The sequence below is a fragment of the Eutrema salsugineum genome, unplaced genomic scaffold, assembly GCF_000478725.1.
Source record: "Eutrema salsugineum unplaced genomic scaffold, Eutsalg1_0 scaffold_2, whole genome shotgun sequence".
Taxonomy (NCBI): domain Eukaryota; kingdom Viridiplantae; phylum Streptophyta; class Magnoliopsida; order Brassicales; family Brassicaceae; genus Eutrema; species Eutrema salsugineum.
The window spans coordinates 19,827,118-19,839,052 of record NW_006256829.1 but is presented as its reverse complement, the minus strand read 5'-3'; the positions used below and the strand labels follow the sequence as shown (position 1 = coordinate 19,839,052).

At 40.0% G+C, this 11,935-nt stretch overlaps 1 non-coding gene across 1 annotated transcript; it reads right to left on the bottom strand.

Annotated features, from left to right (window-relative positions):
• Window positions 1-11,076: 11,076 nt before the first annotated feature.
• Window positions 11,077-11,184, bottom strand: LOC112086951. The gene has a single exon (XR_002899804.1). It is a non-coding gene; the product is annotated as a small nucleolar RNA R71 (small nucleolar RNA).
• Between the last annotated feature and the right edge of the window lie 751 nt (window positions 11,185-11,935).

Genomic DNA, 11,935 nt, shown 5'->3' with positions numbered 1-11,935 from the left:
CATAGAAAAGGTATTTCAAAACGATCCATAAAAGTAGTCAAAATACGGTGTTATCAATAACCCTTTGTACTACAAAGACAAGTGATTGATAACCCCATCTAAAGTCCTAAAAACCTTAGTTATCAAACCCATGTCAAGAAGTTGGAACTACAGATAGGTCAGACTGCAGATTCAATGAAGAGGCAACCATGAGTCTTTCCAGGAAGAGTGGAAGATAATCCAAAGAAGTTCTGCAATGCCATGACAGCAGTCCCAGAAGAAGGACCAGTCGCAGATTCTAAGGAAAAGTCGAAGCCTGAACCTCTCATGAAGGATACAAAAACCAAGTATGAGAGAAACCATATCATTCCGGTTAAGGTACCAAAACATTTTCTTGACCAAAGACTCAAAAATTCTAAGGACCCATGACGTTTTTCTTTCACTTGCTCTATTTATGGAATTGAATTTTCAGATTATTTATCTGATTCTGGTGCTAATGTGAATGTTATGTCAAAATCTGTTGCCGAGAAACTTGGTATAGGAACATTTGTCCCATCTCTAGGAAGGATAATCTTTGGTGATTCAAGACCTGCTATTGGTCACTGGAAGCAAAATCATCCCAGCTGATTTCCAAGTCTTAGAGATGGACCAAGACAAAGAAAGACCTTTGATATTTAGTCGCCCATTCCTAGCAACTGTAAGTGCTATCAATGACCATGCAATCACTGTTTAGTTTTCTTAAATGTGGACAGGAAAAACTTTTATAGGACCATACCGGATCGAGTTCCAACCCACAAGGACAAGCCCAAGGAGAAGGTCTCAGAAAACAAAAAGGAACTAAAAGAAGTTGCATCCAAGCAATTTGCAAAGATCAAGATAGTGGTACCACCAGACATCAGCAAGGAGAAGGAAGAAAACCTTGAAGGAATTGTTGAGAGGACAAAACATGTCTTCAAGGATGCAAAAACCTTTAAGAAAGGAAAGGAAATTGTGATTCAAGATGAAGGAGATCCAGACTTAGAACTCAAGAGGATTCCAAGGACTCTTATCCAAAGAGATCCTTCTTCTTCTTCTCAATCCTAAATCCCACCAAGAGTAAAGCTAAAAGACTTTAATGCGAGGCAACCCATTTGGTATGTTTTTCTTTCTTTTTCATTATTTTTCTATTTGTTTTTTTTATGCATTTCAGGTTTTCATAAAACTCAATAAAAACAAAAAATATTCAAAAAATAGAAAATACAAAAAAAAGCAGGTGAAGTCAGAGCCATTTACCGCGGCCCCGACCGTTTCACCTGCGGCCCGGGTCCCTCACACACAGCAACATTTTGCCACGGCTCAGGTCCCTCACCCACGATAACATTTTGCCACGGCTCAGGTCCCTCACCCACTGCATAACATAAGTTTGCAAGAGCAAGGTAAGATTGGCCCGCAGCCAGCCCCCATTTTGCTTCTCGACCTTTTTTCCCAATTTTCTGTGAAACAGAACTTCAAAATCCCAATTTATTTCGGAATCAAACCGGGAAGTTTCCGAAACATCTTTACCGTATTAAACACGCCAAGGTAAGTCTTTAAAAGCTTTTTAGATAATTTTTTCTTAGAAAAACATCTTTTTATAAGAAAAAAAGATTTCAAAGATCTCAAAACTCTTTTTCATCATCTTCTCCAACAAGCTTGGAGATTTTGAAAAAAAAAGACCAGAATTCAAACTTGACAAATCTGTTTCAAATTTTCGAACCTGTCTCACTCTTTTTCAAAGTAGATTCCAAATCTATCATCACATCACACTTTCATCAAGGTATGGATACAAATTTCTCACTTTTTCTTATGAACTCATATTTAGGGTTTTCTTAGAATGAGTAGGAATTCACCTTAGGATGTTTGGAGTCTGTCTTTGAGCTCAAGACTAGACTTCTAGGTAGATCAATCGAATGATTTAACACCTGGAGCATATAGATTTGAAATTTTCAAAATCTGAGATTTGAACAATTGAGAAAATAAAAATTTGAAGAACTGTCTGGTCAGCTTAGCAAATCTGGATTGTTGGGTTACTGTTGATAGATAATATGATTAGATTACATATGAATGAGCATTAAAATCATCTTGCTTTGGAAATCTCATATGGAGAACATCACTATTTCAAATTCGACCAAGAACTCCCAGATTTTGCAATGTTTGATGCAATTACAGTTTGTTTGTCATGTTAATGTGTTTGTGATAGATGTAAGAACATCTTTTCTCATTTAAATTAATTCAAAATCAGCTTCACTTATTCCCTGTCTCCAGAATTTTGTTTTGCAGGCCATGAAACTTTCCCGAGCACGTCTCATTCGAACTAAGAAGAGTCCTCATGCAAAAAATCCACATTCCCAGGAGACATATGACGCATTGAACGAGACGCAGCTGATTGATGATGAAACCTTCTCCACCTTCATATCTGCACAGAGAAGAATATTTTCAGGAGAGATTGAGAGGGCCCTGATGTGTGTCGTGTTGAGGGTTGTCAAGTTTTACCTTAAATGAAATCAATAGCCGCAAGTGCACAGCTGATCAGTTGTAGTATTTAGGGATCAAATCCACAGAGATTTGTGTGCCTGGCATTCTTCTACGGTTTCTAACTTTATGTCTAGACTAGATTGGTTTTAAAGGTTGGTTGTTTATCACAAATTAAACTAAAACAAAAGAAAGCAAATAAATCTATCCTAGAAAGCAAGTAGAAAAATCGAATGAAAAGCACGTAAAGCAAGTAAAATATCGAACTAAGGCAATTGAAATGCAGATCTAAATAAACAAGTAAAAATCGATTGGTTTGTAAACTATGGCTAAAAACGCTGAGCTTTTGGGAACTCTAAGGGATCATAATCGGTTTTGACACTAGGGTAGTTAGATTGGGATTGACAGATATCGATATATAGGGTTCTAGAGCTAGAGTACGGCGGTATGACTACGTCACTGTCGTGATCATAACCAACTTTTTCTCGCAATCCTGACCAGTAGGTTTCCACTCTGGCCCTGGAAGGGAGAGAACGCAAGAGCTGCACAAGACTCGTCAATACTCACGATCTCGCCGCAGGTAGGTTTCCGCTCCTACGGAAAAATCGCCTGTTTCATTCTAGGGCTGATACTTAATAAAAACTTTCGCAACACTAACTATCTAGATCAGATACTAGGTGATCAATCAAGCATACATGCAATAAGAACAAGAATAAACAGAGAACAAAGTTGAAATCCCAGATCTATAAACCAAAATGTCTTAATCGAGTATGAGAGCCCCTTTCGGGAACCCTAAGCCCAACTCGGGATCTACTCAGACATGGCTGAGGTCGACATCATCATTGGTTTTAATAAAAGTAATCAAAAACAGTAAAGAAAAGAGATGAAGAAAGCTTCTCTATTGAAGAACTCGGACTTGAACAATCTTCTACAAAAATCGCATAAAACGGCTAAAAGAAAGAGGGTTTCTGTAAAGTATCCAGGGTTCTCCTAAAAATGACCTAAATGACAAGTATTTATAGTCTTCAATACTCCATGGTCTCTAGGGTTCCAGAATTGAGGCTGAGAATGACTTTGGGCTTCAGAAATATGGGCTTCACGTCGGGAGTGACGTGACCGCAGGGAATAGGTGGTTGGCCGCGGTCGGGAGGCTTGTGACCGCTGGAAATGGGCTGTTGGCCGCGGTCGCGTGACTTGCTGGCCGTCTTCGAGTGGCTCCGGAGCTAATGGAATATCTTGAGATCCAACCGTTGGAATGTCTCCAAACCAAGTGCATTTGAAAGCTGGTTGATTCTTCTATAAGTTGTCAAATTTTGAGGGTGATCAGACGGTGAGAAGGTCTTCGTCTCTCCATGAGAGTTCTGACGGTCTGCATTTATCCAAAAGAGTCTTTTTGTTCCAATTTGTGCCTCTTTATCCCAAATTACCTGAAAAGTCTTTTAAAATCCGAAAACATAGAAATCCTTTGAAAACCTTTGGAAATGGAGTAAAAACACCTGTAAAAGATATTAAAGTGATCCATAAAAATGGTCAAAATCCGGTGTTATCAACTCCCCCAGACTTAGTCTTTTGTTTGTCCTCAAACAAAACAAAGGCTAAATCTCGGCGAGAGGTTTGAAAACGCAGGAACTAAACAAAATCTCAGAGACCAAACTTCTAGACCAATATCAATCAGTATGCATCAATCGGGAATAGCCTATAAAATTCTCACTAGCAATACAGGCATAACTAGTCTGTTGATCCGTCATGCGGAAATCTATGCACTAAGATCTAACTTCCAGTCAACTAGCTCTTAACATTCATTAAAAATCTCAGTGGTTCTCATCAAAGAAAGTCTAGGCAAGGCAATCTAGGCTAGGTGTCAAAAAGGTTATTCTAGGGGTAAGGCTTAAAGTGTTTACGGGTTACCTTAAGATCTGGAGAATGCAAGATATTATGCAAAACCGCAAGAGAGAGTGAAGCTGTTGGTATCCACAGTTTTCAGTCACTTTCTTCTTGCCATAGATTCCTGGTCTTCTTCCTCAGGTTCTCTCCTAACTCCCCCAGCCTTAGATTTTTGTAAATCTTTCAAAAACATAGCTCTATAAAGGCTTAGTAGATGCTTCTTGCTCCACAAATTTTGACAATCTAAGACTCATTAGGCTTTTTGTTTCCCTCTCTCTTTTCATTCGTTTTTTTTTTTGAAGAGAGGGAACAACTTTAGATATAGAGTCTTAGAGAGCACGAAATTACCAGTTAATATCTGTCTTGTAAATCTTTATGAGGTTTCTGATACTCTTTTTTCCCAATTCCATTCAGTCTCCTTTGTGAGTGACTGAAAACTGCGTCGCTCCTCTTCTCTCCGACGTTTTAGCACATATCTGCTGATATAAACTAAAGAGAGAATGCATGAGGATTGAAAACAAGGGTTTGGGTTTAGGGTCTGGTACCAGATAAATATAAACTGGTCATCTAGGACGACGAAGAGTGGTAAAAGTGAGGATAAAAGACGTCCTAGATGTGTATGTCGATGCCTACCTAAAATCAATGATGAGAAAATTAGATATCAATATTAAGGTCAAATAAAATGAGCTAGTATATCCTGTCAGAAAGAATCTCCATGAATAGAAGTCATCTGGTGGGAGTTCGTAGTGCAAGTACTCTAGCTACCGCCTAGTCTAGTGCTAACCACAAATGAGCTATCATGCATAGTGTAGAAGTGTGCAGGTCTAAATCATCATGGTTTTGTGTCAAACATTCCTGAAAAATACTTAATGTCAAATAGGTTACATATTAAAATTTAAAAAGTGCTTGAAATTTAATAGCAAAAGCAAGAAAATGATTAGTACGGATAGACATCCTCCCACAGACTTAAATCACACTGTCCCCAGTGTGAAAAAGTTGGTGAGAAAAATGGTGAATAAAATAAAAATAAAATAAGATAAAAGAAAAGAAAATGATGATAGAACCATGATGGTAGTGAAGTGCTGATACATCACTCATCCTCCGATGTGTCTGCTGCGAACTAGTGCTGCTCCTGTAGGAAGGTGACAACGCGCTCAAAGCGTCGTCCCTGTCTCTTAACTCTGTGCTCCAGATCAGAATGTGTGTGCGATGATGTAGATGATGAGGTGTGGCCGGTTGAAACGGATGGCTGAAAGCGAGCACGGGCCGCAGCTGCATTGCGTTTTGCCTTGGCCACTGTATTGGCCAATGGTGAATGGTAGATGATAACACCGTATTTTGACCACTTTTATGGATCGTTTTGAAATACTTTTTCTATGTTTTTAATTGCTTTTAAGTACTTTTATTACGTTTTTCTAGTATTTGTAGTTCCAAAACTCTTTTCAGGAAACTTAGGGAAAAGCTTAACAAAATGGATAGAAAACCAGATTTCAGCTCAGAGTCAAACCGTCAGAAGTTCACCCCGGATTGAAGGTCTTTTCACCGTCTGATCCAGCTAAAATTTGGAGACCTTAAAGATGAAAGTATCAGCTTTCCAGTGCACTTTACAGCTTGGCAATCCAACGGTTCAATCAAAAGATACGCGAAGAGCAAGATGTCTTGTAAACCAGCCGGCAAGCACTTCCACCCGCGGCCAAACACTCATTCCCCACGGTCAGAAGCATCCCGACCGCAGCAACCCACTCATTCCCCACGGTCAGAGCACTCCTGACCGCGGCCATCAACCTCCGAGCCCAAAAAGCCCATTTCTGAAGCCCACATTTGGAGAAACCCTAAGCGACGTCCAGAGAGGTCTTGAGCACTATAAATACATGTCTTAGGAACCCCAATCGAGAATCAATCATCAGACCACCGAATTATTTACTTCATATTTTTATTGTTTTTGCTTTAGCTTTTAGGGAGAGAGAGATTTGTTCTCTTGAACCCTTGTTCTTTGTTTTTTAATTTCGGTTTCTATTCTACTTATTAATACTATGCTTTTGATTTCGTTCATTATGTCTGAGTAGTTCTATTGTTGGGATTAAGGGATTTTCGATGGGGATTTATATGTTCGATGAGGATTCCATGAGCTTTTGAGCCGAATCTTAGAACTTTTTCTTCTGAATTCGTTTTTACTGCATGAGAGTAGCGTCATGAACTACAATCTGATCCAGATGCTTGGTGACACGAAAGTGTTCATCAGGTATTAGATCTAGTTTGGGAGAGCAAAACAAACATAGGAGTGGAAACCTACCTATGGATGATTTGTGAATTAGGACGAGTCTTAAACATAATGCATCTCTTCTCTTCCAGGGCCAGAGTGGAAACCTACTGGTCAGGGTTGAGAGAGATAGTTGTCTATGATCACGACAGTGGCGTATTCATACGTCTGTGACTCCAGTTCGAAAAGTTTAAGCTAAGATCTTATCAATTTTACTCTCTAGCAATGTTTTGAATCGTTCGTACCACTGAGAAAACTTCCCTGAACCCCAACGCTTTCTTTCCAATTGATTTACACCAATTTTCTTTCAAGCTTTAATTCAATATTGTCTTTCCTTTTTAGTTCATTTTCATTTAAGCAATTAGATATCCGTTTTTTTTTACATTTTTAGTCATTTTTGTTAAGTTTAGTTATTACGTCATTTAATTCCCGTATTCTCTTTTAATATTTCGTTTTTTACATTTTAAACACACTACCAAACCCCCACAAAACCGTTTTGGTTCTAGACTTCCTTACTTTATACTTATTTCAAAGGCTTTTTGCAGGAAAAGATCCTCCTTCCCTATGGATTTGATCCCTAAGTACTACAATCGATCAGCTGTGCACTTGGGGCTATTGATTTCAATTAGAGTAAAACTTGACAACCCTCGACACACAAATCAAGACACAAACGCAATCAAGTTTTTGGCGCCGTTGCCGGGGAAGGCACGCGTTTTCTTTTCTGCAAAACCCCGAGAAAGGTTAGTAAATCGACTCTAGAACCCCCTTTTCTGCAACTTTCCATTTTCGGTAATTTTGTTTCCATTTCAGAAGATATGGATCCTATAAATCCAAATATACACTATGAGGAAGGTTTCTATAACACTCCTCAAGCCACCAGACGCAGAGAAGAACACCAAGCCCAAAATTTTAGCTACATGGATCGATACAGCCAGCCAAACCACCCTTACCACCGGCGCAGAGAGACTGTTCGACGCCGGGAAGATCCTTATGGCCCTCCTCCAACCTACTTCGAGCCACACGCCTGTCATCCTCCATTGCAGAACCCTAGTCAGCAAGAGGATAATTTGAGGATCAGCAGACGTTTGGGATGCCTCGAAGGGATGATAAACCAGTTCCTTGATCAGCAGATTCTCACCGAAAACACCCTGCTCAAGAAAATTGATTCAATCTCTGAAGAGTTCAACAAAAAATTTGATGATATGGACAATCATGTTCGAGTTTTGGAAGAGCAAACCCACAAGGACTCGCAAACACTAGCTGGGATGATCCACCAAGTCGCAACAGAGCAGACAAGACAAGGGTATGACATCATACAAAACTCAAGTGATATTGTTGAATCAAAACAGGATATTAAAGAAGTTAGAGAGTCCACCTCCTGGTATAGAGAGAAGATAGACAAAGAGTTGCAAGAGATCGAGCACAGGCTGAACAAACTCGAGCTCAAAGCACGGGAGATTGATGCAAGAATGGAGCAGATGCCCAACATTGAGCAAATTGAGAGGTTTTCTAAGAAATCTCCCAAAGATCCTGATGAAGATGCACATCAACGCCCTGGTATGAGTTCATATGATGCTAGTCTACCCAATAAAGAAGCTGGAGAGGTTCGTATAGTGTACAAGAAGGAAGAGACAGACTATGAGCATATTTCATCCGGAGCCGCGGGTCCAAGCGTTCTGACCGCGGCCAATGCCTTGTTTCCCGCGGTCGCGACTCCTCTGACCGCGGGAGTTGGTCGCTCAGATGCTCCTCCGGGTTTTGAGAGGAAAATAATACACCTTCTGTCCCAACTTCAGCCTCCAGCACCTAAAAAAGCAACTCGGGAAGAAGAAAACCAAGTTTCAGATGAAGAACCAGATTGGCATGAATCATTACCTTGTATGATGGCAAAGGAATGTGTTGAAGATTCAGCTGACTCTTCAATCCAAGAAGACCAGACGTGCAGCGAGATAAAGATGCCATACATTGATTCAATCATTGAATATGACGCTGCAGCTTTCTTTTGTGAATCATATTCTGCGTTCAAGACACCAGCCAACACCTACAGAAAAAGGCAAGTTCGAATTCTCCATAAGGTCAAGACTACAGGTCAGTTTCTTATCTCTTGTTCTATTAGAGGAGAAATGTTTAAAAACGTGCTATGTGATTCTGGAGCTTGTCTTAACATGATGTCCAAGGCAATTGCTTTGAGACTTGGTATTAGACACCTGCGCAGGACAAGAGCAAAGATTAGTGATAACACCGTATTTTGACCACTTTTATGGATCATAATTGTATCTTATACAGGTGTTTTAACTCTGTTTTCAATGTTTTTAAAGTGTTTTCAATGTTTTAGAGTTTCAAAAGACTTTACAGGAAACTTGGGTAAAAGATATGCAATTTGGAACAAATGAGCAATTTTGGATAAATGCAGACTGTCAGAAGTATGACAAGCGAAGAAGACCTTCTCACCGTCTGATCACCCCCAAAATTTGAGACAACATAGAGGATCCAACCAGCTTTCTAATTCACTTGGTTTGGAGACAATCCAACGGTTAGATCTTCAGATACTCCCGATGCAACAATGACAGAAAATGCAGTTCCGGAAGAGAGCAAGTGCCGGGACCGCGGCCAACACCCATTTTCCCGCGGGTAGAGCCACCGCGACCACGGACTTTGGTCGTTCACTTTCCCGACGACTTAATTAAAGCCCAGATCAATTCCTTTCGTTATTTTTTGAAGCCCGAAGTGTCCAGAACCACCCAGAAGCTATAAATACCCCCCTTTAGGTCATTCTAAAGAGGCAGAGAGACGAATAGAACCGAAACTTACACAAACCCTAGAGAGAGAAAGAGAGAGAGAGGCCGCCGTCTTCGAAGAGGAGCCGCCGCAGGAGTGACCATCGCGCCTCCTTCTGCTTCTCCGTTCTTCGTTCTTCTTCCTTCTTTTCTTTAATTTCCTGCAACTTTCAATACTCTGTGATGATTGTTTACAATATGTTTGAGTAGTTACCCAGTTGGGTTTAAAGGGATTGTTCAAAGGGAATTTCATGTGTCTTTGCTTATAAATCGATAGATTTAGGATTTATAATCTTCTAGATGTTCTTCGTTTGCCTTTAATCTTACTGCGTGATTCTTTGCTGGCCACTTAGAAGCCGATCTGATATGATATGTTGCGAAAGCTTTCATTGATTGTCTGAACTAGGGTGAAACGAGCAATTCTTCTATAGGAGTGGAAACCTACCTGTAGTTGAGTTGTGAATATTGATGAGTCTTGTTCTGCTATTGCATCTTCTCCCTTCCAGAATCAGAGTGGAAACCTACTGATTAGGGTTGCGAGAGATAGTTGTTTAGTGCTGCGAAAGTAGGCTATTCATACTTCCGTGCCTCGAGTTCTAGAACATAAGTAGTTGATTAGCTTTATCACTTGTTTAAAATCGACATAGCTTAGTACATGAACCCCTGCGAATTCCCCTTGAGCCCCAACGTTTGTCTTTCATTGCTTACAACCTTAGATTTCCATTCTGCTTTTATTTGCTTGTTACCTGCTTTCATTCATAACCGATTTTTACTTGCTTGCACTTGCCTTCGTTTTTATTTGCTTTACTTGCTTTCGTTTTTGTCAATTGCTTTTCAGTTTTTAATTGCTTTCTAGTTTAGATTTAGTGACAACAAAAACCCAAAACCAAAACCAAAACCCTTTTAGTTCTAATCTGATTTAAGCGTTGCGTTGAATTCGTACTGAAACAACTAAGTCTCTGTGGATCGATACCCTAAGTACTACAGCGCACATCTATGCACTTGCAGACATTTAGGGGTTATAAATTTAAAACCTGAAGCTTAGTAAAACGAAAACAACAAACCCCGCTTTTGCTCGCATCAAGTTTTTGGCACCGTTGCCGGGGACTTAAATTTGTTTCGTTGCGAATCCCAGCTTAAATCTATTAGAACACTTGTTTATTTTTCAGGTTTCTCTGAGATGAGAGACCGGGAACATGTTCCCGGGACTCTTGGTGATCCACCAAATTGTGTGGATGGTGATCCAAGCGATGATGACCTGACTGATGATGAGTTTGAAGAACCGATTTATGATGACAATGAGCTAATCTTCAAACACAAAGATGATGAAGAACTGATTGGAAGTTTAGATTCACTCGAAAAGTTCATGGGAGTTCGAAGAGCTATTCACCCAGCCTTACCTGAGGATGGCAAAACCGAAATTAAGGTACCCCATATCCATTTAGTTCAACAAAATCAATTCTCTGGTTATTCATTCGAAAATCCGATAGACCATATCGAGACGTTCGAAGAATTATGTGCAACCATTACAGCAAATGGGGATTACCACAAGTGTAGTCTTTTCCCATTCTCTCTTAGAGATAATGCCAGCAAATGGCTAAAATCTTTGCCACCTGCTTCACTAAAAACGTGGGCAGCGTGTAAAACTGCTTTCCTAAATCGTTTTTACACTAGAAATCTTGCAAATCTCTTAAGAAAGAAGATAAGAACTTTTAAACAAAAAGAAGATGAAGATCTTTTAGATACTTGGGAAAGATTTAGGGAATACCAAAGAGATTGTCCACACCATGGATATGCCGAGGAATACCTGCTAAGTATCTTCTATCGCGGTATAACTCCAGAGTTACGACACTCTTTTGATATAGCAAGTAATGGAGATTTCACAACTAGATCTGTAGAAGATGCTCACATTTTCATTAAAATTTTAGGAAACAGCATCCGAAATCAAGTAACCTTTGGTAATTCTGCACTTCATGAGAAGAAAGAAGAAATTTCGGAAGTTATAAAGTGTCTCCGTCACATAATGAGTCATCTTGGATTGCAACAACCAAATAGGGTACACAATACGTGTAACTTTGATGGCGGGGACAACCCGATGGATTCTTATGGTCAAGGGATGGTTAACACTGCAGAAGTCTATCAAATTCAAGATTTTTCATTCGTTTCTGATCACCGCGGGTCCATTCCTCCGGACCGCGGCCAAACAAGCTTTCACCACGGTCGTGCTGGTTCTGACCGCGGCCAAGACGTGTTTCACCGCGGTCGTGAGCCACCTGAACGCGGGAAATTGTCTTCTGAACTTGCCTGGAAACCACCTTCCGAACCAATCTCAGCTATTCAATCTAATCCTGTTTCCTATCCAAGTTTTCCCTCTTCTGAAGCTGAAAACCTAAACAAAAAGATTCTAGAGCTTGAAAAATCAACGTCTCAAGAGAATAGTGATCTTAGATCTGAACTAAAAGAGATGCAGAAGGATTCCGATACCCTCCTTAACATAATGGTCAAAACCAATCCTAAAAACTTAGATAAACCTGAGGAGGAACCA